The following is a 25561-nucleotide window of genomic DNA, read 5'->3' as shown; positions in this document are numbered from 1 at the left end:
TGCTTGAAGAGATGCATGCACTTAGTTGTATATATGATATAATCCAACAGGAAGTACCCAAAGAGCTTCTCAAGAAAGTTCCTTTAAATGTTAGAAACTCACTTGTTCCCACTTTCCAGATTATGTCTTTAAAAGTCTTTATTCCTGGAATGAACCATGGGGTTTAATTTAGAAGTCTCTGTTCAGATTGTTCAATTAATGAACTAATTGCTTACATTTACTGGAGTAGGAAATGGTAACCCCTTCCAGTATTCTTGGAAAACTCCATGGACAGAGGAGCCTGGCAGGGTACAGCCCATTGGGTTGCAAAGAGTCAGATAGGGCTCTTTGTGCATTTTATGTGTGTATGTGTGTGTGTTTGTGGGGAAAAAAAAAGAGAGAGAGAGAGAAAATGAATGAGATACTCAGATGATAAGGGAACTATACCTATCTGATTTTACTGCAAAAATGGAAAAGTAGGCTTTGGTTTCCTCTCTTCTGTTTGCTAACAGCCCATGTTTTTTCAAAGTAAGGTACTTACCTTCTTGTTACCTTGACATAATTTCTTTTTCCAAGTCAATTCAATGAAAAACAAATGACAACAAATCAAAAACAGAAGAAGGAGGAAAAGGGGGAAGGAAGGGAAATAGATAGAGGAAAAAGAAGAAATTCTTAGAAATACATCCTTAAGTGGATTTTCTTGTCTTTGTAATTTCTGTCATCTATAAGGGCTTGATATAAGTGCCTTTCAAACTGTACCCCTGAAGAAGCAGGCATTCTCAGATATTCACATTGTATGGAATGTTCTATTTTATTATAAAACTTATTGGACTGAAAATGGGGACAAGGAACACTCGATACTACGTTTTTTGAATTTGGTGACATTTTATGGAAAAGAAGTTAAATCTTTACAGTTAACCAGAAAAATGGCAAGTATATGACAATTCTGAGATGAGATATCTACTGTTTTTTAGAATGAAAACTATGAAAAGCATTCATGATTCTATCTTACTTTTCCCACTGATATAGTTCCAAAATATCTTCTGTCTTGATTGATACATGTGACCTCAGCTATCTAAGTAGCCAATTACATGGGGCATGTAACTATTGCTGTTAGAAATCTGTACACGTTACATTAAATGGCATTTGGGTTATCCATTAAAAAGAGCTCTAAAAGCCAGAAAATGTTTCCAGTAAATCTCTCTTAAGCTTCTCTATAGGTAACTTTCTAAGCTGGATTTTTTTGGCCCAGACTAGGGATAAAATTCTTTAGTTATTTCTAACCTGTCTGTCTGCTTGTCAATCAGGATATAATATGCCTAAATTCAAAACACAAAACCCACAGTTTTGCTTTGTGATATGGGTGGTTAATCATATTTCAAAGAACATAATACAAATTCAATAGTGGGAAAAGGAGAATAAATTTAACTACAGCAGGATAGCTTCTTAAATACATAAACAGTAAGAGTTATTTTAAAATGTAAGTGTCTTTATTCTATCATTCAGATGTGGCTAATGAGATGGCTTACATGTGTGTGCTCAGTTGTGTCCAGCTCTTTGCAACCCCATGGACTGTAGCCCACCAGCCTCCTCCTCCAGCAAGAATACTGGAGTGGGTTGCCATTTCCTACTTCAGGGGATCATCCCGACCTGACCCAAGGATTGAATCCACGCCTCTTGCACATCCTGCATTGGCAGGCAGATTCCTTCCCACTAGCTGCACCTGGGAAGGCCAGTGAGATAGCTTGTGTTAGCCATATATTAAGTAGTTTAAGATACTAACAAGGTCATGCCTGAGCCAAATGGAAAAAAAAGAAAAAGGGCTCCCCTGTACGCACTTATCCAAATATCCTCTCATATTTTGAACCGAGTGGTAAAAATTAATAAATATTTCCAATAAAACTAAAACTATATATATAAACCAAATAGTTGCCCACTGTGTTTGCATGTCATTGTCAAGCCTCAAATCCTCCCCAGGAGGGTCTGAGGGGACATGGAAGATGGAGGGGTTCTGGGCCCAGGAAAAAAATGCTTTTGTTACATAGTGACGCTGGGTCAGAAAACAAGCAACAACAATGCAGTGTATTTAAAGTTTTGATATTTGGTTCCTCTTGGATTTTTCTGCATTATTTTTGATTTTTTGAAATATTGTGTTAGGTATTATCTATCTTGATTACTGTTTTTTATTTTTTTCATCACAACCTTAATTTCTTTCCTGAGATAAATGCCTCGTTCACTTTACCCTCATTCCAGCTCCCCAAAATGCTAAAGCTCAAGCCATAATTGCATCCCTAAAAAGCCTTAAAGAATTTGATTAAATAGAAGAGCTATCAGACAACACGAAAAAAATATTTAGGGGCCAACACCCATTGCTGTTGTTGGTACAACGGGGCCATCTTCTCACTGGTGATTTAACCAGGAGAGTTTCTAAAATGCTTGAGCAGATCAAGGACTGCCATTAATTTGTCAATCAGTCCCCACACACTCCCCAAAGTCCTGAATTTCGGCATTCAGTTTTCTGCTGCTAAAGGAAACTTGGCTGTAAAGGAGCATTGCTCTACCATGAGATCCTGCACTTAAATATTTTCTAAAGTTAACTGACTGATGAGAATGCTTAATCTCATCCTCTATGGATCCCCATGATAAAGGATTCAATTTAATCTTGCCTAAAGGATAGAGGCTGTTTGTTTAACTCTCTTTTCTCAAGTGGGAGGAATTAAAGCTTTAATCTCAATGCAGAACCAAATTAGCAGGAATGCATCCCCGAATTCCGTCCCTTATTCGCTCCGATAGCTCCCTGAGCACACAGTCACTTGTCCTCTAAGTCATCTCACTGTTCCCCTCTTGCACTGTGTGTTCAAATAAACCTGCAAAGGGGCAAGAGGGATGCTGGTATCTTTTCCTCTGATAATGGATAATTGAGCTCAATATCATTTTATCACCAGCCTCTGTGATTTCCAAATAGCCTTAACAGGTTGCACTGTATAAAATCAAGCTAGGGAATGATTCTTTTGAAAATTAGCATGTTCAATCAAAATCCAGCCGGCTTTCCTTTTTCAAAGCATCTGTTGTCATTTCAAATTCATGAACCACTTTAGCACTGTCTGTGACATCAATTGTCTTTTGAGCTATAAGTTCCTAGTATATTCAGCAATGTATTTTCTACTGAATGTTAGTAAAAGGCAGTAATGGTCTTTGATGGCTTATCAAAGTGTTTTAATTAAGCTTTTTTTTCAGAATCATTTTTTTTTTTTTGGTGGTAAGCTTTGGCATTTCAGCCTATAGACATGGGAGAATATATTTCGTAACAACTTACAGAAAAACCCGAACAAACTTTTTGGCCAATGCGTAGTTAGGTAGATATAAGCCTTACAGCTTTATTCTGCCCTCTAATTAATAAGTTACCCTTAAGGTTTAAGAAGACTATGGAGTAAAGGGCCAATGTCTTGGCCAGTTGTGTTTGTGTATGCTCCTCAACAGATCTAGTTTTGCAGTTAAAAATTCATGGATAGAAATTCTTCATATGTAAATAGTCAGTTAAGAAATTAAAAATTAATTTAAACTATAGAAGTAATATCTTTTTGCTTTTTTAGTTTATGATTTTTCTTTTTTACCTAGAAAGGGAGTACCTCCTATAAAATAGATGAGGGCCTCTCACACTGTAGAATATTTAACAAATACCACATCTGCTTGTTAAAAATACAGACTTCCCAGCCTCATCCCTCAGAGCTTTTGATTCTTTTTCAGTAGACTTAGACTCAGCCTTGGAACATGCATCTCAGCTGATTATGATACAATTAGTCCAAGGATTTCAATTCGAAAATAAATCATACCCATTTTGATAATGACACTTAGCATACAGAAGAACTCAGCACCCTATTAAGTCTTTTTCTGCCTTTTCTTTATTTCAGTTTTCAGTTGAGCTACCTTTAAGGAAACTAAATGCTAAAATGAATAAGCCCAGAATTCTAATTTGAAATTATTCATAGAAATTATTTTTTTTTCAGGGAAAGAAACACATTTTTATTTTTTTTGCAAAGACTAAGTTTGATTTGACTTTTCTTGTGGAAATATTTTGCTTTACAGTCTTCAAGTTACAAATGAATGTCAAGAGGAAAATAAAATGCAAGTGTTACAAAAAATTATTTCCAGCAACTATCTTTCTAGAATGTGTCTATTCCCTAGAGTGAACAATACCTATAGTAGAAAATCAATTTCTATTCTTACAGAGATAGTATAAATTGGTAAATGCTCATAAAACCTGAGCCTGGAATAAATTAAGCTTAAAGAAATTGAGTTATAGTCAAAAAAGGATTTAGTTAATTCTTTAAAAGACTTGCTTAAAAAATAAACTGATTCTGTATTTTTTCCCAATCATGCTATATGCAATTAATATGAACCCCCTTTGTGACATAGTTAAAAATGAGAATTGCTGATTTAAATAAAAACAATATTTAACAAATAAATAAAATAAAGTTTAATTTATAATAAATTTATTTAATAAATAACAAAATAAGATTTAATTTGAAATCCATATGCATTTATTTTAGTCTCAAAATGTCAGGAAAGAATACACTTTGCTAAAGTATTTTTTGTTGATATTTCTTCCAAATTTTTTCAGTAAGTAAAGAACCATGTTCTCTGTGTTAGGGAAAATTATGTTTTTATAATAATGCATGTAAAATACTCCCACGTTATCAATATAATCTGTGCATGTTATATATGGTCTAATCAAGAAATCTCTGCCTGGAAGTGACCCTTACTATATTTATTGTTAACACAGTGTCCCCTTGTACCTGTCGTATGGGTGATTTCTGTTGATTTTGAAATATCTTTATAAAGCATTGTTGCTGCTGCTGCTAAGTCACTTCAGTCGTGTCTGACTCTGTGTGACCCCATAGACGGCAGCCCACCAGGCTCCCTTGTCTCTGGGATTCTCCAGGCAAGAACACTGGAGTGGGTTGCCATTTCCTTCTCCAATGCATAAAAGTGAAAAGTGAAAGTTGTGGAATATTTTAAACATGGCTATAGATTTTCAGTCCTGCTCAGGATTTACAACTTTGGAATCCTGGGCCTAACAAAGGAGCCCATATTATGTGTGCAGTTTAGATAGATATGCTTTGGGACACCAGCTTGCTTTTGTTTGTTTGTTTGTTTTTAAGGGCAAAATATAAATGCCACTAGAAATAACAAATATTTCATGTTATAAATGACTTAATCTGATTTAGGATTTAAGATGTTTCTTTTTTCCCAAGAGCAGTTTTCCATAGGTGAGTTGAAAAAGCATTTGAAATTGACATCTCTTGTGAGATGTGTCTATACACATGTGTGTGTCCGTGTGTGCATGAGTGGGCAAGTGTAGATTTGGAAATGACTTGCCAAAAAGAATGGGTAGGCTGGAGAACATTATAATCACATTGCATTTTATTACTTAATAATTTAGTGTGGGATTTGCAGTGAATATTATGTGTGTGTGTGCTAAATCACCTAAGTCATGTCTGACTCTTTGCAATCCTATGGACGGTAGTCTACCAGGCTCCTCTGTCCATGGGATTCTCCAGGCAAGAATACCGGAGTGGGTTGCCATGCCCTCCTCCAGGGGATCTTCCTGACCCAGGGATTGAACCAGCATCTCTTAAATCTCCTACATTGACAGTCAGATTCTTTACCACTAGCGCCATCTGGAAAGCCTGAATATTATGTGCACTTTTTGCTTATTATGAGACTGACAGTTAGAAGCATCCTATCTAAAAAGCATAATGTTTGCCAACTGACTTGGTTAACACCCTGTCACTGACTTGTAATGCAGAGAAATTATTTTAATAAAATGCTTTTATAGGCAAGGAGCACTCTGTCTCTCTCCGGTGAGGGGTAGTGGCGCTCTGTTTGATTCACCTGCAAACTGGTTTTCTCCAGTGGGCATGCTATGTCCATAGATCATTGAGTAAACTCACTAGTAACAGGCTCTTTCTGCCATCACTTGGGAGTATAAATGCCTGTTGTGTAACTGAAAAATTTAATTTTTGATGCCATTAGCCATTTCCTATTTCTTTATTTCATTTCAGCAAAATTGACAAATACAACACAGAGTTTCATTCTTCCAGTAAAGTGTATATACAGAAAAATAAAAATAATATTTTCAGATTTTATTTATTTGTGATTTTTAACAGGCTTTCCCGGTGGCTCAGTTGTAAAGAATCCTCCTGCAACGCAGGAGATGTGGCAGGAGTCACAGGTTCCATCCCTGGTTCGAGAAGATCCTCTGGAGAAGGAAATGGCATCCCTCTTCAGTATTCTTGCCTGGGAAATCCCATGGACAGAGGAGCCTACAGTGGGGTTGCACAAAGAGTCAGACATAACGTAGGCACTAAGCAACAACAACAAATTTACCTTTTTTGAATTTTATTTAAAATGATTCTAAAACATTTTGCAGTAAGAAAGAAGTGTCATTATTGACAAAGATGGGCAATGACATCGAAGGCCCAGAGGAGCGAGAAAAAAAGATTACTAAGGTGAGGAACATCTACTTCTGCTTTATTGACTATGCCAAAGCCTTTGACTTTGTGGATCACAACAAACTGGGAAATTCTTCAAGAGATGGGAATACCAGACCACCTGACCTGCCTCCTGAGAAATCTGTATTCAGGTCAGGAAGCAACAGTTAGAACTGGGTATGGAACAACAGACTGGTTCCAAATCAGGAAAGGAGTACATTAAAGCTGTATATTGTCACGCTGCTTAACTTATATGCAGAGTACATCATGCGAAATGCAGGGCTGGATGGAACACAAGCTGGAATCAAGATTGCTGGGAGAAATATCAATGACCTCAGATATGCAGACGATACCGCCCTTATGGCAGAAAGTGAAGAGGAACTCAAAAGCCTCTTGATGAAGGTGAAAGTGGAGAGTGAAAAAGTTGGCTTAAAGCTCAACATTCAGAAAACTAAGATCATGGCATCTGGTCCCATCACTTCATGGGAAATAGATGGGGAAACAGTGGAACAGTGACAGACTTTATTTTTTTGGGCTCCAAAATCACTGCAGATGGTGACTGCAGCCATGAAATTAAAAGATGCTTGCTCCTTGGAAGAAAAGCTATGACCAAACTAGACAACATATTAAAAAGCAGAGATGTTACTTTGTCAACAAAGGCCCATCTAGTCAAAGCTATGGTTTTTCCAGTAGTATGTATGGATGTAAGAGTTGGACTGTAAAGAAAGCTGAGTGCCGAAGAATTGATGCTTTTGAACTGTGGTGTTGGAGATGACTATTGAAAATCCCTTGGAGATCCAACCAGTCCATCCTAAAGGAAATCAGTCCTGAATATTCACTGGAAGGACTGATGCTGAGGCTGAAACTCCCAATACTTTGGCCACCTGATGCAAAGAACTGACTCACTTGAAAAGACCCTGATGCTGGGAAAGATTGAAGGCAGGAGGACCAAGGGACAACAGAGGATGAGATGGTTTAATGTCTTCACCGACTTGATGGATATGAGTTTGAGTAAGCTCTGGGAGTTGGTGATGGACAGGGAAGCCTGGCATACTGCAGTCTGTGGGGTTGCAAAGATTCGGGCTTGACTGAGTGAGTGAACTGAACTGAAGGTGAGATAGAGTAGCCCAGAATACATGGCCTCTTGTTTTTCGTCTCTTTTTCTCTCTTTTAATTTTATTTTTGTCTTGAGTATCATACCTGCAAGGAAAATGTTTGGCTGTTTAAAAGGTTCTTTTAAATATTCAGGATTTCCATTTACCTATTTTTATATAGATTGCTCACACAGTGGTGAAATAAAAATATTCAGGTGTCAGATGACAGGTGCAAATCCTATGCATGAGGCAGGGCAAGCCCTGGAAGAATGGCAGAGTTGGGTTCAGGAAAGCTTCCTGGCCAAACATCACAACAGATTCTTCTCAACCTGAACTTGGCAGACTTTCACATGCAGACTTTCCTTGGCCCATTTGCTTGGTGAGGCCATTGTTTAGTTTTGTTTACATATCAGTTATTCTTGGAAAAATGAGTATGTGTGTGTGTGTGTGTGTGTGTGTGTGTATGTGTGTGTCTCTCACCTTTTCCCCTAAATCTGGAATCTTCACCCATATTGCTACTAGATTGCTATTTTACTGTGACATTCATTTATTCTAAAATTGTTTTTACATTAACCCATCCTAACATGCCTATGATGTGCTTACACTGTTAAAAAGAAGATTTAAGGTAAGGGAAAAATTATTCCTTAGAAATGATTGGCAGATGACATTTTTCTAGATCATTAGCATCTAGTGCTATGAGTCAGGGGCTCATGGGCCACTGGAAAATGTATTTAATTCAAATGAGGTAATGTTTTGTGGTGTTTAAGAATGGAGGCTCTGGAGCAAGAATACCAACTTCAGATCACTTAGGATCATGTCTTCATGATCTTTGACAAGTTACCTGACTTTTCCATGTGTCCACCTTTTTTCTAACCCTCACAAAAAGAGAATAATAGTAATACATAAGTTATAATATTGTTTTAAAAACTAAATGAATAGATACATGCGTATGTATAACTGAATTACTTTGCTATACATCTGAAACTAGTGCAACACTATTAATCATTTCCACTCCAATATAAATTAAAAATTAAATAAACAAGAAAACTAAATGATATAATACCTATAAAATATTTAGATGAGTGCTTATATATTAGATTTCTTCTATTGCTGTAACAAATTACCACAAAGTTAGTGACTTAAAGCAATATAAACAAATTTATTATCTCAGAGTTCTGTAGTTCAGAAGGTGGAAATATGTCTTTCCTTTGGATTGTAAGATCAAACTAGTCAATCCTAAAGTAAATCAACCATGGATATTCATTGGAAGGACTGCCACTGAAGCTGAAGCTTTCGTACTTTGGCCACCTGATGCAAAGAACTGATTCATCGGAAAAGACCCTGATCTTGGGAAAGATGAGGGCAGGAGGAGAAGGGGATGGCAGAGGATAAGATGGTTGGATGGCATCACTGACTCAATGGACATGAGTTTGAGCAAACTCTGACAGATAGTTAAGAACAGGGAAGCCTGGTGTGCTGCAGTCCGTGGGTTTGCAAAGACTTAGACACAACTTAGCAACTGAACTGCAACAACAAAGCTAAAACCAAGTGACCACAGGGCTGAATATTCCTTTCTGAAACTCTGGAAGAACCTGCTTCCTTGCCATATTTTAGCTTCTAGAGGCTACCAGCATCTCATGGCTCCTGGCCCCTTCCATCTTCAAAACTGGCTGTGGCTGGTTTCATCTGTCTCATATTATACCACTGTCTCTTCTGCCTTCCTCTTTCAGATTTATAAGACCCATGTGACTGCATTGGGCCTAACCAGTTAATCCAGGATTATCCTTTAATTCTAAAAGATAGCTGATTAACAACCTTAATGCCATCTTCAACTTTAATTCTTTATTGCTACATAGCCTGATATATTCAAAACGCCAAGGATTAGGACATGGGCATCTTTGGAGTAGCCGTTATTATTCTGCCTAACAGAGTTTGATACATAGTAAGAATTTTAATACATCAACCATTGTTACAACACTTTTGAGAATAAACATATGTGGATTTTTCTATAGAGGCTGATAGCTTTAATAAACACCACCAGTTCAAAAATGAATAAAGAAATCATTATTTATAGAATAAAAATACATGAGTTAGAAAGTAATGTGTATGCATTGAGATCAATACTAAAGACGGAATAATCAAAGTAAATCTCTATATGTTATGTATGACTTTACTGCATCCAAAGTGACTTTTTTTTCCTCTAGGAAAAGTACTTTTTTAATTGAAAAAATTCAATGCATTTGTTTTTTATCCTTCTAAACATGCTATCATATACACAAATAATGAGAAGTTGATAAAAATTATTGAGCTCTATGCAGAAATACATCCATCTGCTTTGCTAAATTTCAGGAGAAAAAGATCACTCACATTAAATGAGTGAGAGGAGCTGATCCAGGGGTCAGTTCTGGACATGGTGCCAAGTGCTCTCTTTGCTTCTTCATTTTTGGCAAAAGTCACCTGTGGTTAAGAAGTGGTTGTCTCACTTTATAGATGAGAAATCTGAGGTGTAGAATGGTGAATACCTTGATGAAAGATACACAGTTAATATGATATTGATCAGTTTTCCTAACTTGAAGATCTTGCCTTTCTCTCTACCTCCGCTTCTTCTCTAAAATGCAGCATATGCTGATTTTTCTATCTGTTCCACTGAATTTCTCATAAGGCACTGCCTAGTCTCCACATAATGAGCATGTACAGCTTCTATAACATAACCACACAATCTATAAGACAATATTTTAAATGATAGTGGCATTATTTCCTAATGCCCTATTAAGTGAGCCAAAACGACTATTTTAAGGGCAAATAATGTTTTCTATTTAGTAATCAGCATATTCATAATTTTCAGTCAATGCATGTTTTCAATTTCACACCATGTGATTCTCAACTAACAATTTCAAGACAGGGATATTTGTCTTTGTCTCCTTCTTAATGAACTGAATATTTCTAAAAAAAAATTATAATGTAATTGTGTTGCTAAGATGGATAAAATTGTTTTCTTTGCAGAAAGTATTCTTACCATCCTAAAAGATTGGAATTAGTTCAGGGTGACCCACAAGAGTAATTAGTTTGGTCAAACTTTGGTAACTGGTTCTCCTCAAGCATAACAATTCCACTGAAGATTCTTTTTCCTTTTATTTCCTGTACCTTGCACTTATTTGTATTGTGTCTAAAATAATCATTCTCTAATAACTGTAAGAGTTTTTAAATAGGCTGTGAGCTCCTTGAAGGCAAAGCTTATAATTTTCTTTTATTCCTATGTGTATTCTCATGTTATGGAACATAGTAGTATTCTATTCTTCAGGTAGCAGTTAACAGGTACGTTTTAAAGGACTTTAGCTGGGATATTTACCCAATCCCCTCTCCTCATAAAATCTTTTGTAGTCATAACAATGTGGTAGAATTGAATGTTTTGTCTGTCCCAAATTAATGTGTTAAAAACCTCATCCCAGAAAATCTGTTGTTTTTTCACTTCCCAGTTGATGATATTGGCCTGGCCAAAAAGTTTGTTCAGGTTTTTACCTAACATCTTATGGGAAGATCTGAATGGACTTTCTGGCCAATGCAATATTTTTGTTATAGCCACATGGATGGACTAAGACAGGCGGATACCATAATACAGAAATAACAAAGCTTGATAGCAGCTGCGGCATCTAGAACATTCTTCAGCTCTCTGCCTGTGAGCCTATTCTCCATACATCCCCAGCTCCCTTTCAGAAGCACCAAGGGAAACAAAGTAGCTTGAAATGTAAAGTACTCCTCTAGAGCTTGGAATTATGGTAAGAAAAAATGTGTCTGGGAAAGCTTCAAGTTATTGCATAAATAATTTGTAGACAAATTAACAAAGTTTATAAATGGTTCAGTGGAAGAGTGGTACACACAGAGATAGATTTTGAAGGAACAGGAGTGTGTCTTATCTTTATTGGCAGTGATATTTCCTAACTGTGAAGTGGATTTATGGAACTACAAGAGACAGAAATCTGCCTTGTCCACAGTTCCACCAAAATACATTTTGGAATTAGTATGCAATTGACTTAAATGGTAAAGACAAGGAATAGTTTGTTCTATTCTGTGGTTGGTTTTAGGGGTCGTGATTTCTTACTGAGTTCATAATATAGGAAGTTATTTGTTTCATATATTCAGAGAAAAGCAGAATATTATCAACATGAGAGGATGTTTTAACAACAGTAATGACCCTGCTGAAATTCTCTCTAAATGAGGATTTGTATAGAGAAAGGAAAGAAATGCAAATGAAACGCTAAAGTTCTGTAATCAAGTTGGAGTATATTTGAGCTTCATTAATTAAGCATTGGGATTCTGAAATCAAAAGAGTTGTTGTTTTTAATAATTTGTCTTTACTGTTATCCTAGACTACTGTATCTTCTGCTTGTTTATCAGACAGAAACTGAACTGCAGTTATTTCCTCTTTCATTATTTCATTGTTTTCTTGTTTGCTAGCTGAATCTCTATAACTTTGGGTTTTTGCCAAAATATCAATGGTGACTAGAGGAATGATTCAAGTAACAGGCTACCTATTTTCTCTGGCATATATCTTAGTCCCTGTGTTCATTTTAGAGTTTAGTTGGAAGCATCTCTACTTAGTCCCCAGGTTGTAAGACACGTTATCACAGAATCACTCACTCACATCTCCTTAGCTTCTGCAAGACACACCAGACATCCCCAAAAATGATGTCCTGACCTTTTCCTTGATACAGAAGCTATCCTGTAGTCAAAGAGGAGCTGAAGAATTTGCTCTCTCCCCATCATATGTTAACACTTATTATCTTCTCTAAAAGGCATCCTACTCATTTTCTATTTATTTTCTTAGTCATAAATTCCTTAAAAAAGATTGCTGTTAAACAAGTTTCCAAATACACCAGAGCTGATTTTACACTTTTGTTCTCTTGACATTGTGGCTGTTTCTTATAATCATACCTGACCTTATAGCCCTCTTTTCAACATTTGTATAGCTCATTAAGAATTCTGAGTTCATCATAAAGCTCCTTTTCATTTGCATTAATTTGTGTCTTCTTTTTTACTCCTCACTGGAATAATGCGTGATTATATTAGCATAACTCTTCCAGTCTTTACGAAGTCTTCTTGAGTTATCAATATTCTTAAGTCTCAAGATTTACAGGGCCATAAAAGAGTTTCCTGGAATGTTTTGTTTGTTTATTTTAAAACCATGTATTGGTTATTATTAGCTGTGTTATACATGGGATTTATGAATTTATAGATACAAGTCAAGTAAGGCTATAGTCAATGGACTACAGGTAAATGTTTAGCAACATGCTTTTCAAAGAGGTTGTGTTTGTTGGGGGTGAGGTGGAAACAAAGATGGGTAGTAGTCCCTGAATTCTCCAGTGGAAATACTCACTCCAGGGCCAATTTCCAGTCAGTAGCATTAGGGGTAGAAAAGAGATGAGAACAGCTAGTTCCAGGGAAACTGGTGTGAGATGGCTCCAGGGTCAGTTCAGTTCAGTTCAGTCGCTCAGTCGTGTCTGACTCTTTGCGACCCCGTGAATCGCAGCACGCCAGGCCTCCCTGTCCATCACCAGCTCCCAGACTTCACTCAGACTCATGTCCATTGGGTCAGTGATGCCGTCCAGCCATCTCATCCTCTGTCGTGCCCTTCTCTTCCTGCCCCTAATCCCTCCCAGCATCAGAGCCTTTTCTAATGAGTCAACTCTTCGCACGAGGTGGCCAAAGTACTGGAGTTTCAGCTTTAGCATCATGTAGCTCTGATTAAATTAACAGTGATTTCATACCTAGTCCTAGTCCTCCTCCCCACCTCCTCATTCCCCTGAGTCCACTAACCAGAAGTGACAAGTTTGGGCTCTTTTAATTGAATTCTCTAACACTGCCATTTTGCTTTCTGTACTCCTTTCTTTCAATACTGTTGAGCAACAATTTCTATTTGTCAATGTTAAGTTTATTTTACTGTTTATGAATATATAGTTTTATATGTATGAATATATAATTCACACATTGTTTCCTTATTATTACTTTTCATTTCCTGTGTTTTCCATAGCTTTACTTTTACATTTTAAAATATTACTTTAAAAAAGTAATCTACATATATAGATTACTTTTTTTAAAAAATCACATAATTTTCATTGTGCTAATGGCTAATTTTTTCTACCTCTTCAAATACCTTCAGAGTACTTTCAAAAGATCAATCATAGCATGTGATCTGACAATTCCACCGTTTTCTTGGAATCACTTCTCCTAGAGACTTCTTTTTCCATCTGGACTGTCCACTCTCTAGTCTTAATGAATCACTCCTGTTCGGGGACTTTGCTTGCTGTTGCTGTCCTAAGAACTTTCCTTGCTTTTCTCCTAGTTGGCCTCTCTCTGCTTATTTATTTGATGGATCTTATTTGTCTTTCTAAATTCTCTCCTCTCACTTGTAGCATCATCAAAACAAAAAGACAGCAAAATAGCAGTGAACATGATATTGATGGCTGCAGTATTTTTGCCTGTGTTTACCTTGAGTTTCACTGCTTCACACCAGGTTGTCTGCTTAGTACTACCTGTCATTCTGCGATCTCCTTTTCTCACCTTCCTCAAGGAGGATACTTCAGTTTCTTTTCATAGTTTGTTCTATTTTCTGATTACCCATGATCTTACTCTATTGGTTTACTTTTTCTCTTTTTTTTTTCTGGAGTATATCTTCGAAAAATTTCCAGAGAAAAAGAAATAAATATTTTGAGCTCATGCATATCTGAAAATGTTGTTATTTTACTCTCTCATTCAACTTACCATTTGTCTGGACATAAAGTTCTAGACTGGAAGTGATTCTTCATATTTTGGAACATTTGCTATTAAAAATTTGAAGCCATTCTGATTTCTTTCCCTTCTATTTGATCATTTCCCTAGTCTGGTTCTTTGTAGCACACACAAAACTACACCTTTGGTCTAAAATATTAAAACAATTTGCTTTAATGTGAGGTGGCCTTTCCTTATGCTAGGATCTCAATAGAATTTCTCAGTCTAGCAACCTTGTTTGAGATCAGAGAAATTTTTCTGAATTAATGTGTTTTACATTTTACATTTTCCTAAGTGCTTTTCATGGCAACCAACTCCAGTACTCTTGCCTGGAAAATCACATGGACGGAGGAGCCTGGTAGGCTACAGTCCATGGGGTTTCGAAGAGTCTGACATGACTGAGCAACTTCACTTTCACTTTTCACTTTCATGCATTGGAGGAGGAAATGGCAACCCACTCCAGTGTTCTTGCCTGGAGAATCCCAGGGACGGGGGAGCCTGGTGGGCTGCCATCTATGGGGTCGCACAGAGCCGGACACGACTGAAGTGACTTAAGCAGCAGCAGCAAGTGCTTTTCAAGTTTTCTTATCGTTTTCTCCCTGTTTTTATCATTTTTTGAAAAACTTCCTCAACTTTATTCTCTAATTCTTCTATTCAATTTTTGTTTATTTTCTCATATTTTTATTTCCAGAAGTTTTTTTTCTCCAAATGATCATTTCAAATATCCACTTCTTTCTTAGACAAAACATCTTTACTTCTATGAGATTATTAATAGCATAGTTTTAAAGTTTTTTTCTTCCCCCGTGGTGTCTTTTTCTCTTCAGATTCTTCATGGTTTCATTTCTTTGGGTTTCTGTACCTCACGTTAAGAGGCTTTTCTCAGAAGCCTAGTAATCCTTGATTGTCTTCTCCTGTTAAAGAGTGAGGTACTGTAAAGCTGGCTGGCAACTTTAAGGCCGTGAGTGGTGCTTGTAATTACAGAAGTCACTGTGGGCCATTAGTTGGAGATGCCCAAGGTAGGTGTGATTCAGCAGGTCTTCTTGAACTTGTTCGATAGATTCTCACAGAAAAGAATCTTATCTTATCCTTGTGGGGCAACAGCCAGTCAATATTTTTGGAGACCACTAAGGGAAAAGCGGGGTGTGGGTGAGAGTGGAAGCAATCTGATCATTCAGTGTCTAGTCTGCATGTCTGTACTTTATTTTCTGTTTTGGAACCGTGTCCCTACCTCAGTCTTAGGCGGCTATTGCAGCCTGTAGAACCTCAGTTTGGATTATTCCAAAGAACGAAGCTTCTGCGTCTGTTGAGATATGGGCAGATGATCAGTCAGGTATTGGAATGGATTCCAAGAGTCTAGTTTCTTTCTTTTTTTTTTTTTGTTGCTGGCTTTTGTTGTTTTTATTTATTTATTATTTTATTTTTTAATTAATTTATTTTAATTGGAAGAGAATTACTTTGCAATATTGTGCTGGTTTTTGCCATACATTGACATGAATCAGCCATGGGTGCACATGTGTTCCCCACCCTGAATCCCTCTCCCACCACCTCCCCACCGCCTCTCTCTGGGTTGTCCCAGAGCACCAGCTATGAGTGCCCTGCTTCATGCATTGAACTTGCACTGGTCATCTATTTATATATATATGATAATATACATGTTTGATGCTATTTTCTCAAATCATCCTACCCTCGCCTTCTCCCACATGGTCCAAAAGTCTGTTCTTTACATCTGTGTCTCTTTTGCTGTCTTGCATATAGGATCGTCATTACCATCTTTTAAAATTCCATATATATGTGTTAATATACAACGTTGATAGTTCTCTGACTGTATAATAGGCTCCAGTTTCATCCACCTCTTTAGAACTGACTGAAACGCGTTCTTTTTTATAACTGAGCGCTGAAGAATTGCTGCTTTTGAAATGTGGTGTTGGAGAAGACTCTTGAGAGTCCCTTGGACTGCAAGGAGATCCAACCAGTCCATTCTAAAGGACATCAGTCCTGGGTGTTCATTGGAAGAACTGATGCTGAAGCTGAAACTCCAATACTTTGGCCACCTCATGCAAAGAGTTGACTCATTGAAAAAGACTCTGATGCTGGGAGGGAATGGGGGCAGGAGGAGAAGGGGATGACAGAGGATGAGATGGCTGGATGCACATGAGTTTGGGTGAAGTCCGGGAGTTGGTGATGGACAGGGAGGCCTGGCTTGTTGCAGTCCATGGTGTCGCAGAGTTGGACATGACTGAGCGACTGAACTGAATATTCCACTGTGTATATGTACCACAACTTCCTTATCCATTCAGCTGCTGATGGAAATCTAGGTTGCTTTCATGTCCTAATTATTGTAAACAGTGTTGCAGTGAACATCGGAGTACACGTGTTTCTTTAAATTCTGGTTTCCTCAGTGTGTGTGCCCAGCAGTGGATTGCTGGGTCGTATGGCAGTTCTATTTCCAGGTTTTTAAGGAATCTCCACACTGTTCTCCATAGTGGCTGTACCAGTTTGTGTTCCCACCAACAGTGTAAGAGGCTTCCCTTTTCTCCTCACCCTCTCCAGCATTTATTGTTTGTAGACGTTCTGATGGCAGCCATTCTGACCGATGTGAGATGCTACCTCATTGTTTTGATTTGCATTTCTCTAATACTGTGTGATGTTGAGCATCTTTTCATGTTTATTAGCCATCTGTGTGTCTACTTGTTTCTTAAATAGCTTTCTCTCAATCCTCAGTAGTTCAACTCTCCTCCCAGGTGTCCTGTGATTCCCAGTTTCTAAGCCACCTGAACATTTTCGTGCAGATTGGGTATCTCTCTGCTTTTCCCACTGCTGATTTAGGGTTTAGCTCTTTAGTTTGATTTTGTTTTGTTTTGTTTTTCCTGCCAGGTCAGTTCAGACCTCTTCATCTTCTTTTCAGCTTCTAGAAGTTTACAGCTGTGGCCTCCTCTCTATTTCCTCCATTCTTGTGGGTTCATGTCTAGTTCAAAAAAATACATTTACTGTAGCTTGTGTGGGGTTTGTGGAGGGAACAGATCAGATGCACAGTTAAACCCGCTGCCTGTATTCAGACGCCCTTTCTCTGAACCTTTTGAAACCTGCTTTTCTAAAGCCCAGAGCTCATTTCTGGTGAGACCCAGGTCTCCCATCTGATGATTATAGCCTCTCTGAGTGCATGTTCATCACATCCCCGAGTTCCTGTCATTTCCACTTCACCAAATCAGTTATCTGTGTTTGCTTGTCATTGTATCCATGGTTACGGTTCCCCTCGTTACTTACTCAGACTTCAGAGAGAGAAAATAAAAAAGAAGTTTGAGGATGTTTGTGCAAAATATGCCTCCTTTTCTGGACAAAGGCCTGCTGCAGAGGAGGAGATGGTAGTGATTCAGTGGGAGGATGAAAGGATGCAAGAGTGGAATTGATGAGAATTACAGGAAGTGTCAGGAGCCCCCTACACCCACCATAGCTTTGCTGGTGAGAGCTTGCTAATGAGTCTCTTGGAGGCTTAATCTCAAAAAATATTTCTCACTGTCTAGAACTGATTAATATATATTTGGACAATTTTAAAGATAAATGGGTGCACTTTTATCCAGATTATACTAGAAGTGGAACAGAAATCCTCCAATAATTCTGAAGACTTTAATAAACATACAGAACATTATTTCCTCATGCCTTACAAAGGAGGACAACTTCAAACAATGCAAAATCACATTTTTCCGACTACAATGCTTCTGTAACCTTCCCTTCCCGCCACTATGGACCATGAGGTCCAGAGAAACTTGGACAAGGCATGTGACTCCTTTCTGTTGAGTCAATATCAAAAACACATCCTGGTCAACCCTCAAGGACATCGTAATATTTCTCCTTAAAGTGTCTGTTCCTCCTAATGAAAATAAATACTAGTGTGCCCTGCATTGGTATTTGTATAAAGTCTTCTTTACTTTCTTTGTAGGAAATAAGAGAATAAAACTATAATCTCCTTATGTGGTCTTGTCTATATTATTAACAGTAACTTTAGTTTTCAATGGTCAACAGTCTCTGTCCATTCACCTGTGTCTCATCAAATTCAGCTATTCCTTTGCCAGGCACCTTCTTGGGCTCCAAAATCACTGCAGATGGTGACTGTGTAGCCATGAAATTAAAAGATGTTTGCCCCTTGGAAGAGAAGCTATGACAAACCTAGACAGCATATGAAAAACAGAGACATCACTTTGCCAACAAAGGTCTGTAGTCAAAGCTATGGTTTTTCCAGTAGTTGTGTGTGGATGTGAGAGTCGGACCATAGAGAAGGCTGAGTGCCAAATAATTGATGCTTTTCAACTGTGATGTTGGGGAAGACTCTTGAGAGTCTCTTGGACTGCAAGGAGATCCAACCAGTCAATCCTAAAGAAAATCAACCCTGAATATTCATTGGAAGGACTGATGCTGAAGCTGAAGCTCTAATACTTTGGCCACCTGATGCTAAGAGCTGACCCATTGGAAAAGACCTTGATGTTGGGAAAGATTGAAGGCAGGAGGAGAAGGGGGCAACAGAGGATGAGATGGTTGGGTAGCATCACCAACTCAATGGACATGTGTTTGAGCAAGCTCCAGGACATAGTGAAGATCAGGGAAGACTGGCGCACTGCAGGTTCAAGGGATCACAGATTCAGACATGACTGAGCGACTGAGCAAAGTTGTGCTTAGGGTGCCTTCTTAGACCCTCTTATCATGGCCTCCATGCCCAGCCACTATCATCACACAGGCAAATTCACATCTCTCACCCTTTCCCATCACAAACACTCCCTCTTGTCTCAAGACCCTTCATCTTCTGTACATAAGGATCCACTAGCATCCCAGAGCTTGTTCTCTAGAAGATCACAAGGACATTGCTTAGCCCACAAGGAAGAAATCAAGCTTGTGGATACAGAGAGACAATTACTGGGTTTGAAGTCAAGATTTTAACTTTGTCCAGAAAAAACAAACCATGCCTCCTAAACATCCTGGAACAAATCACTTCTTGCCCTTGAAACTCAGTTTCTTAGTCTGTAAAAGGGGAATGATCCTTCTCTTGGTAGAAGTTTTGAGATTTAGTAATAGTATTTGTAAAACATGTAGCTCTTTAGCTAGTAAACATGGCTGGACAATTAATAGTAGCTAAGGGGCTTCCCTGATGGCTCAGTGGTGAAGAATCTTCCTGCCAATGCAGGAGACATGGGTTCAATCCTCGATTCGGGAAGATCCCATATGCTGCAGGGCAACTAATCCCATGCACCACAAATATTGAGCCCGTGCTCTAGAGCCAGGGAGCTGAAACTTACATGCCACAAGTACTGAAGACCTCATGCTCTACAGTCGGTGCTCTGCAACAAGAGAAGCCACAGCAGTGAGAAGCCAACACACCGCAGCTAGGGTAGCCCCGGCTCATGACAACTAGGGAAAAAACCTGTACACAGCAATGAAGACCCATTCCCCCCGAAAAAAGAACAAACTGCTCCTATTAAAAGACAAGTAGCTAAGAATGAATATCCTTTATAAATGCTAATATAAATTGAGAATTAATTATAACAAAATGTTTATAAATGTAAATCCCCTCCAGAGTCCTTCAATAGACTAAATAGTCAAAGGCTATATTTATTTTGTCGCCATAGGTTAAACTTGAAGTCCATATGGTACACTTCAGTCTCTGTGACCAATGTGTGGAATTGTTTGGCTTGTGACATTTGAGCATGGTTTTGAAAGTTTTTGTGCATCTGAGAACACATTCATTACTGCTAATGGAGTTCAAACTAAGGATCTTTTTAATGGTCAGGCTTGAAGCCTTTTCATTAAAAGATTTACTGTCTCATCAGTCATAGAGTGAATAGCTGTGCATTGTTTTGGAATAACTAATAATGATAAACATCTTAGAGAAAAATTTAGTCAGCCTAATGTGCCCAGTAATGAGAAAAGATAATATTAGCATTTAACTTTAAAATGACCTTTTCTTCTGTTACCAGCAGTTCATCACAGTTAAAATTCAATTCATTTCTTACCTGGCCATAATGAAAAGGTAACATAAAGACCTCTAAAATGGAAAAGCACAGTGGGGGAGTAGTAGGAAGCAAAAAAAGATAGGGGAACGTGTTGGTTTTCTAGAACATGATATTGAATATTTCCTTATGTTGTTTTCCAGGAGTTTTGTAGTTGAGAATGTTGAGTACTCTAGGAAAAGAAAACATATATCTCATTTAAGAGGGTAAAAAGCAGAGTAAGACTCAGGTGTTATGCTCAAGAACTTATTTTTTGATGAAACATATGATTATAATGCAGGTTCCCCTAGGGCTCAGCAGTAAAGTATCCCCCTGCAATGCCCGAGCAGCAGGAGACATGGGTTCCATATCTGGGTTGGGAAGATTCTCTGGAAGATGGTACGGCAATCCACTCCAGTATTCTTAGCTGGAGAATCCCATGGACAAAGGAGCCTGGCAGGCTACAGTCCATTTGGTTGCGAAGAGTCGGATGCAACTGAAGCAACTTAGCATACATGCGTGCATGATTGCAAATGCAGGGTAATAGGTGCAGTGATACAGGTGAGTTCCAGGATCTTTGGGTGCATGAGAGAGGGAGCAGTCCAGGCAGAGCACCCAGGGAAGGTTGCATAGAGATTCTGGGAGAACAACATTGAAGGAAACGATTGAATAAACTAATCTGGTAGAAATCTATGTCAAAAGTGTAAGTGGTGATGAAATACCTGTTTTAAGGATGAACATCTTGAATTGCTTTGAAACTGTTAAGCAAACCACACCGCAGCAGAGAAAGATTCAGGGATGTTGGTCACATACACGTTTGTCGATTTCCATTGACTGCTTCTTGCCAGAGGTAATGTCAAACAAAAATTTAGTTTCTATTTGGATTCATTGTTCTATCAATGCCTGCTTGGTGCTGCAAAGCAGAGCTAATGACTGAATATCAGTGAGAAAGCCACACACTGAGAGCAGCCAGACCAAAAGCTTTGGTCTTAAAGCACTGCCTTTTCTCCAAGCCTGCATTTCCTTCATGGATCAAATATGGAGCCCCTTCTCTGTTACTCTGTATGTCTCTAGCCCTATTTTTCCCCCACTATGTTTCTTTCTTTGCTACACTTCTGTATATTGATATCTGCTTCCCTCTTGTTTCTTGCCTCCAGGAGGGACAAAGTGATATCCTTCTGTAACACTCGGTTAAGTCTCCAACTATATGTTCTGGTCCTCTAGTGTGTCCTGATTTTGGCTGAGAACAGTAAGAGAAGAAAGAATACCCCAGACAAGGATCAGACTGTGGAAGGTGGGGGCAAGAGAGATGGATTTGCTTTATATAGGTGAAGATATAGTCACCCCAGAATTTCCCCGTATATTCAACTCATCTTTTTCCTTGCTTTTTTTTCCCCTTCTCTTTTAGAATCACTGTAAAACATACCTTTAAAGAAAATCAAAGTAACGTGATAGCCTTCTCACATATTGCTCTACTTTTGCAGGTCCCCTGACATTAAAGCAACTGTCAGCATCAATCTATTCTTCCTGACTCATTGATTTTTTTAATCCCATGGTCTTCCACCCACAGCTACTAATTGCAGCTGTCTGTCACCCCGGCATGGACAGGAGAGCAAGGGCTGGCATTTCAGTGAGTGGGTGTGATGATATACAAATCTGCAAAGAGGTTCCCCGATGGAACTCTGCATCTAGCTGGTTTGTCCAGAGACCAAGTATGAGTGCCACCTATTTAGCTGCAGGCCTGCCAGCTTAGCAAAAAAGAGAAGCAAAGACTGGCACACTCTTGTTTTAGAGATTCCCTCTTTTTCCCTCTGTCTTGGCCTCTGATATTCTGTTTCTCTCCAATGTTTTCAGCTCTTTTAACTCTCTAGTCCTTTTAGCCTGTGTTTTACTCAGAAGGCACAAAATAAGTCTTTTAAGCATCAGAACTATTAAACAAAGCTGTATTGAGGCGATTTTTCATTTACTGACGGCAGGGGACGATATATGCAAAGAAATAAACTGCCGCAATCAGGTAGCCTTTCCAGACACCTGCAGACATTTATAGTGCCACATTACGGAATTGCTTTAAAATGTATCATTTCTCTCAGAGGCTGCCAAATGTACGATGATGCATGTCCTCACTGAGATATACAGACAGCAAATGTCACACGCATATTCTTCTCATCGAAGACGCAATGTGTTGTAACTAATAATGATTTCTCCAAATCACAGATTAATTGGTGTGCGGTTAATTTGGCGTATCTTAAATACAGCAGAATCTCCTTCACCTGAGTTCATTTAAAATAATAAAACATTTTTTTGTGGATAATATTGCTCGAATGCCCCAATAACACCCTTCTCAATAACACCTCCAGTCTTCCGATGGACCAGATAAATGAGAAGTTAGTATTGACAGGGAAAAAAAAAGAAAGAAAAGAAATATCTCTTTATTTTTATTTCCAAATAACTGACATATTTTTATTTATTCCCTCAAATGGTTAAAATCTTGCAGTATCTCACCATATAACTTAGAAAAAAGGAAAAATAAGCCCAATGGACATGAGTCAAATGAATTATAAGTACAAAAGGTAAAATGTAGCACAGAGCATTATATAATTGTAAAAGCTTCCTAAAAGAGCTAGAACTACAAACTTTGAAAGGTCAGTGAATATTGAAGTGTTTTGACATACCATACAGATAAAGAGCTTCAAGGACAGGCAATTTGACTTGTTCAAAAAAGGTATTATTTCGCTAAAACATTCACTTTTGATATTTTCCCATATTACAGTTATCTGCAGACTAAATTATACAGGATAGGCGTGGAGGACACTTCACAAAGCTTCTTTTTAGCAAGCAAAGCTGATCTCCAAAATGAATTATCCAAGACTAAGCATTCATTTTTAGGTGCTGAAGTTTTTCCAGATATTCACAAGATGCCAAAGTATGAATGTTTGGGGAGAACAGAACAAAAATCAAATCAATGAGAGTGATTGATTTGACTCCAGGACCAGTTTATAGAGACTCAAGATTCAACAATCTAAACATGATGTGATTTTTTTAATTAAAACAATCTCAAGAAATAAGATAATTAAAGCCATCAGTTATTAGTAATGACCCAATCAACTAATGTTGAGCCACCAATGAGCAGTCATTCATGTTTACTATTGCTCCTTGTAGTTGGAAATTTCTCAGTTTGGAGAATTTGTAAAAACTCCTATCACACTCAGTATAAAACTGAGCTTACTTTAATACCTTGTAATAAATTTGTTGAATTGTTTACTCATCAAAGAGCTAGTCACCAACTCAATCTTCAGGAAAGTTAAAGAAAATTAACAGACTAATAAAGCAAGAGCAGAAAAAATTAATACTTTTCATTTGTGATGACTACAGCCCAGGACACAAGAATATGATGCCATGACTGCTATTGGTTTTCATTTCTGGGGCCTGCAGAATAGAATTCTGATCAAGACAGATCAAGAAATATAACGTGTTATATCTTTTAAAAATACTTACCATATGCTGTAAGATCCATTTATTTCAGGACAATGGATAATTGCATGAAACCTACTTCATGTAGCTTTCTGTTCACTTTTGGGTGTACTAAATGGGGACTGGAAAGATACCCAAAGACAGATTTCATGTCTTCGCAAGTGTGTATAAGTTTGATGGAGGAAAGCGAGAGTGAACCAAATAATACAGCTGCATGGCAGAGGAAGAGAAAAGATTGTTACTGAATGTGAACTGATTATAACTATTGTAACCAGGGGGGAAAAAAAAACACAAAAAGAGACTGAAATCAGAAATTTCTAGGTTTAATTATTGGCTCAGCTTCTCAGGAGCTCTGTGATCTTTGGGCTTTTTCTTAATCCCTCTGAGCCATTTATCTCATCAATACAACAGAGATAAAACTACCTTTCATTTTGTCATCATGAGGATTAATATTGACAAGAAAACGTATGTAAAAGTGCTTGACTCACAGTGAGCACACAAAATTGGAACCTCTTTCAAAGTCTGTGCTGTTCTAACAGCAGGCTCTGGTGTCATGATAAACTCTAATTCTGCTTCTGGGTTCAGTGGCAACAAAACAGACTCTGATTGGTTCCCCTTTCCTCCTTAATTGCACTCTGCTTCTTTGTGCTGGTTTAAAGGCAGAAGTCCATTACACAGATGGGTAGGAGACAGGTTAGTGGCCCGAGGAGTTTGATAAGAACTAAACAGTCCTTCACCTCTAGCTTGTCAGGGCTACTTTGGTTTTGGGCATATGATAAACGCCCAGGAGCCAGGATGGCTGAAAGGGAGCTCAGTTATAAGAAATGGGATGCAAACCTTAAGAGTCAAACCAAATGACATAATGCTGACTTTACAGATGAAGGAAGGCTCTTTAGTTTATTTCTCCCCAGATTGACTATGACAAGCCAGTGTAGGACTGAGCCTGCAAAGGCGGACAGGTGGCCCCAGCTGTGTGGAAAGGGTGTCTATGGTGACTGGGAACCAGGGAGATCCTGGCTCTGATGGAAAAGAAGATAGTCACATAAATTCATTCATATAACCAATATTTATGGACCTCTTACTGTCCTGAATATTCATTGGAAGGACTGTTGCTCAAGCTCCAATACTTTGACCATCTCCATGGACAGAGGAGCCTGGTGAGCTACAGTCCACAGGGTCTCAAAGAGTCAGGCATAACCGAAGTGACTTAGCATGTGCACATCAGCTAATAAACATAGACTGAAGGGAGGAAAGAAGACTTGAAGGAAGATAATCCAAAAGTGATGATGGAGGATAAGATTGGGGTGATAGTGTGGATGGCAGGGAATGATTGCATTCAGCTTATATTTTGAAATTATAGCATGTCACCTGTCAAAGAAAAATGGCACTGGATGAATTAAACAGACAAAGGACATGTTATTCAAGACTGTTGCAGTAGTGGAGAGAGATTGCACTCAGTTTTTCTGAAAAAGATAAAAAGGTACAAGAATTTTTAAGCACTGGAATAAGCTAGTGGAAAAGTCTCTGGGAAGGGAAGTTGATCAGTGTGATTAGGCCATCTATGTTTGGTTTTATGTTTGTTTTTTGTGTTTATGGATGCACCATACAGCTTGTGGGATCTTAGTTCCCTGACCGGGATAGAGGCCGTGGCCCCAGCACTGAGCACACTGGGTCCTAACCACTGGACTGCCAGGGAATTTCAAGGCCATCTGTGTTTATTAATTGTCACTTCCTTAAGTTATGCTTCTATCTCCCAGAGACTGGGAGATAAGCACTCTCTTAT

The sequence above is a fragment of the Bos indicus genome, chromosome 16, assembly GCF_029378745.1.
Source record: "Bos indicus isolate NIAB-ARS_2022 breed Sahiwal x Tharparkar chromosome 16, NIAB-ARS_B.indTharparkar_mat_pri_1.0, whole genome shotgun sequence".
NCBI lineage: Eukaryota > Metazoa > Chordata > Mammalia > Artiodactyla > Bovidae > Bos > Bos indicus.
Note: the sequence above shows the minus strand (reverse complement) of the source record.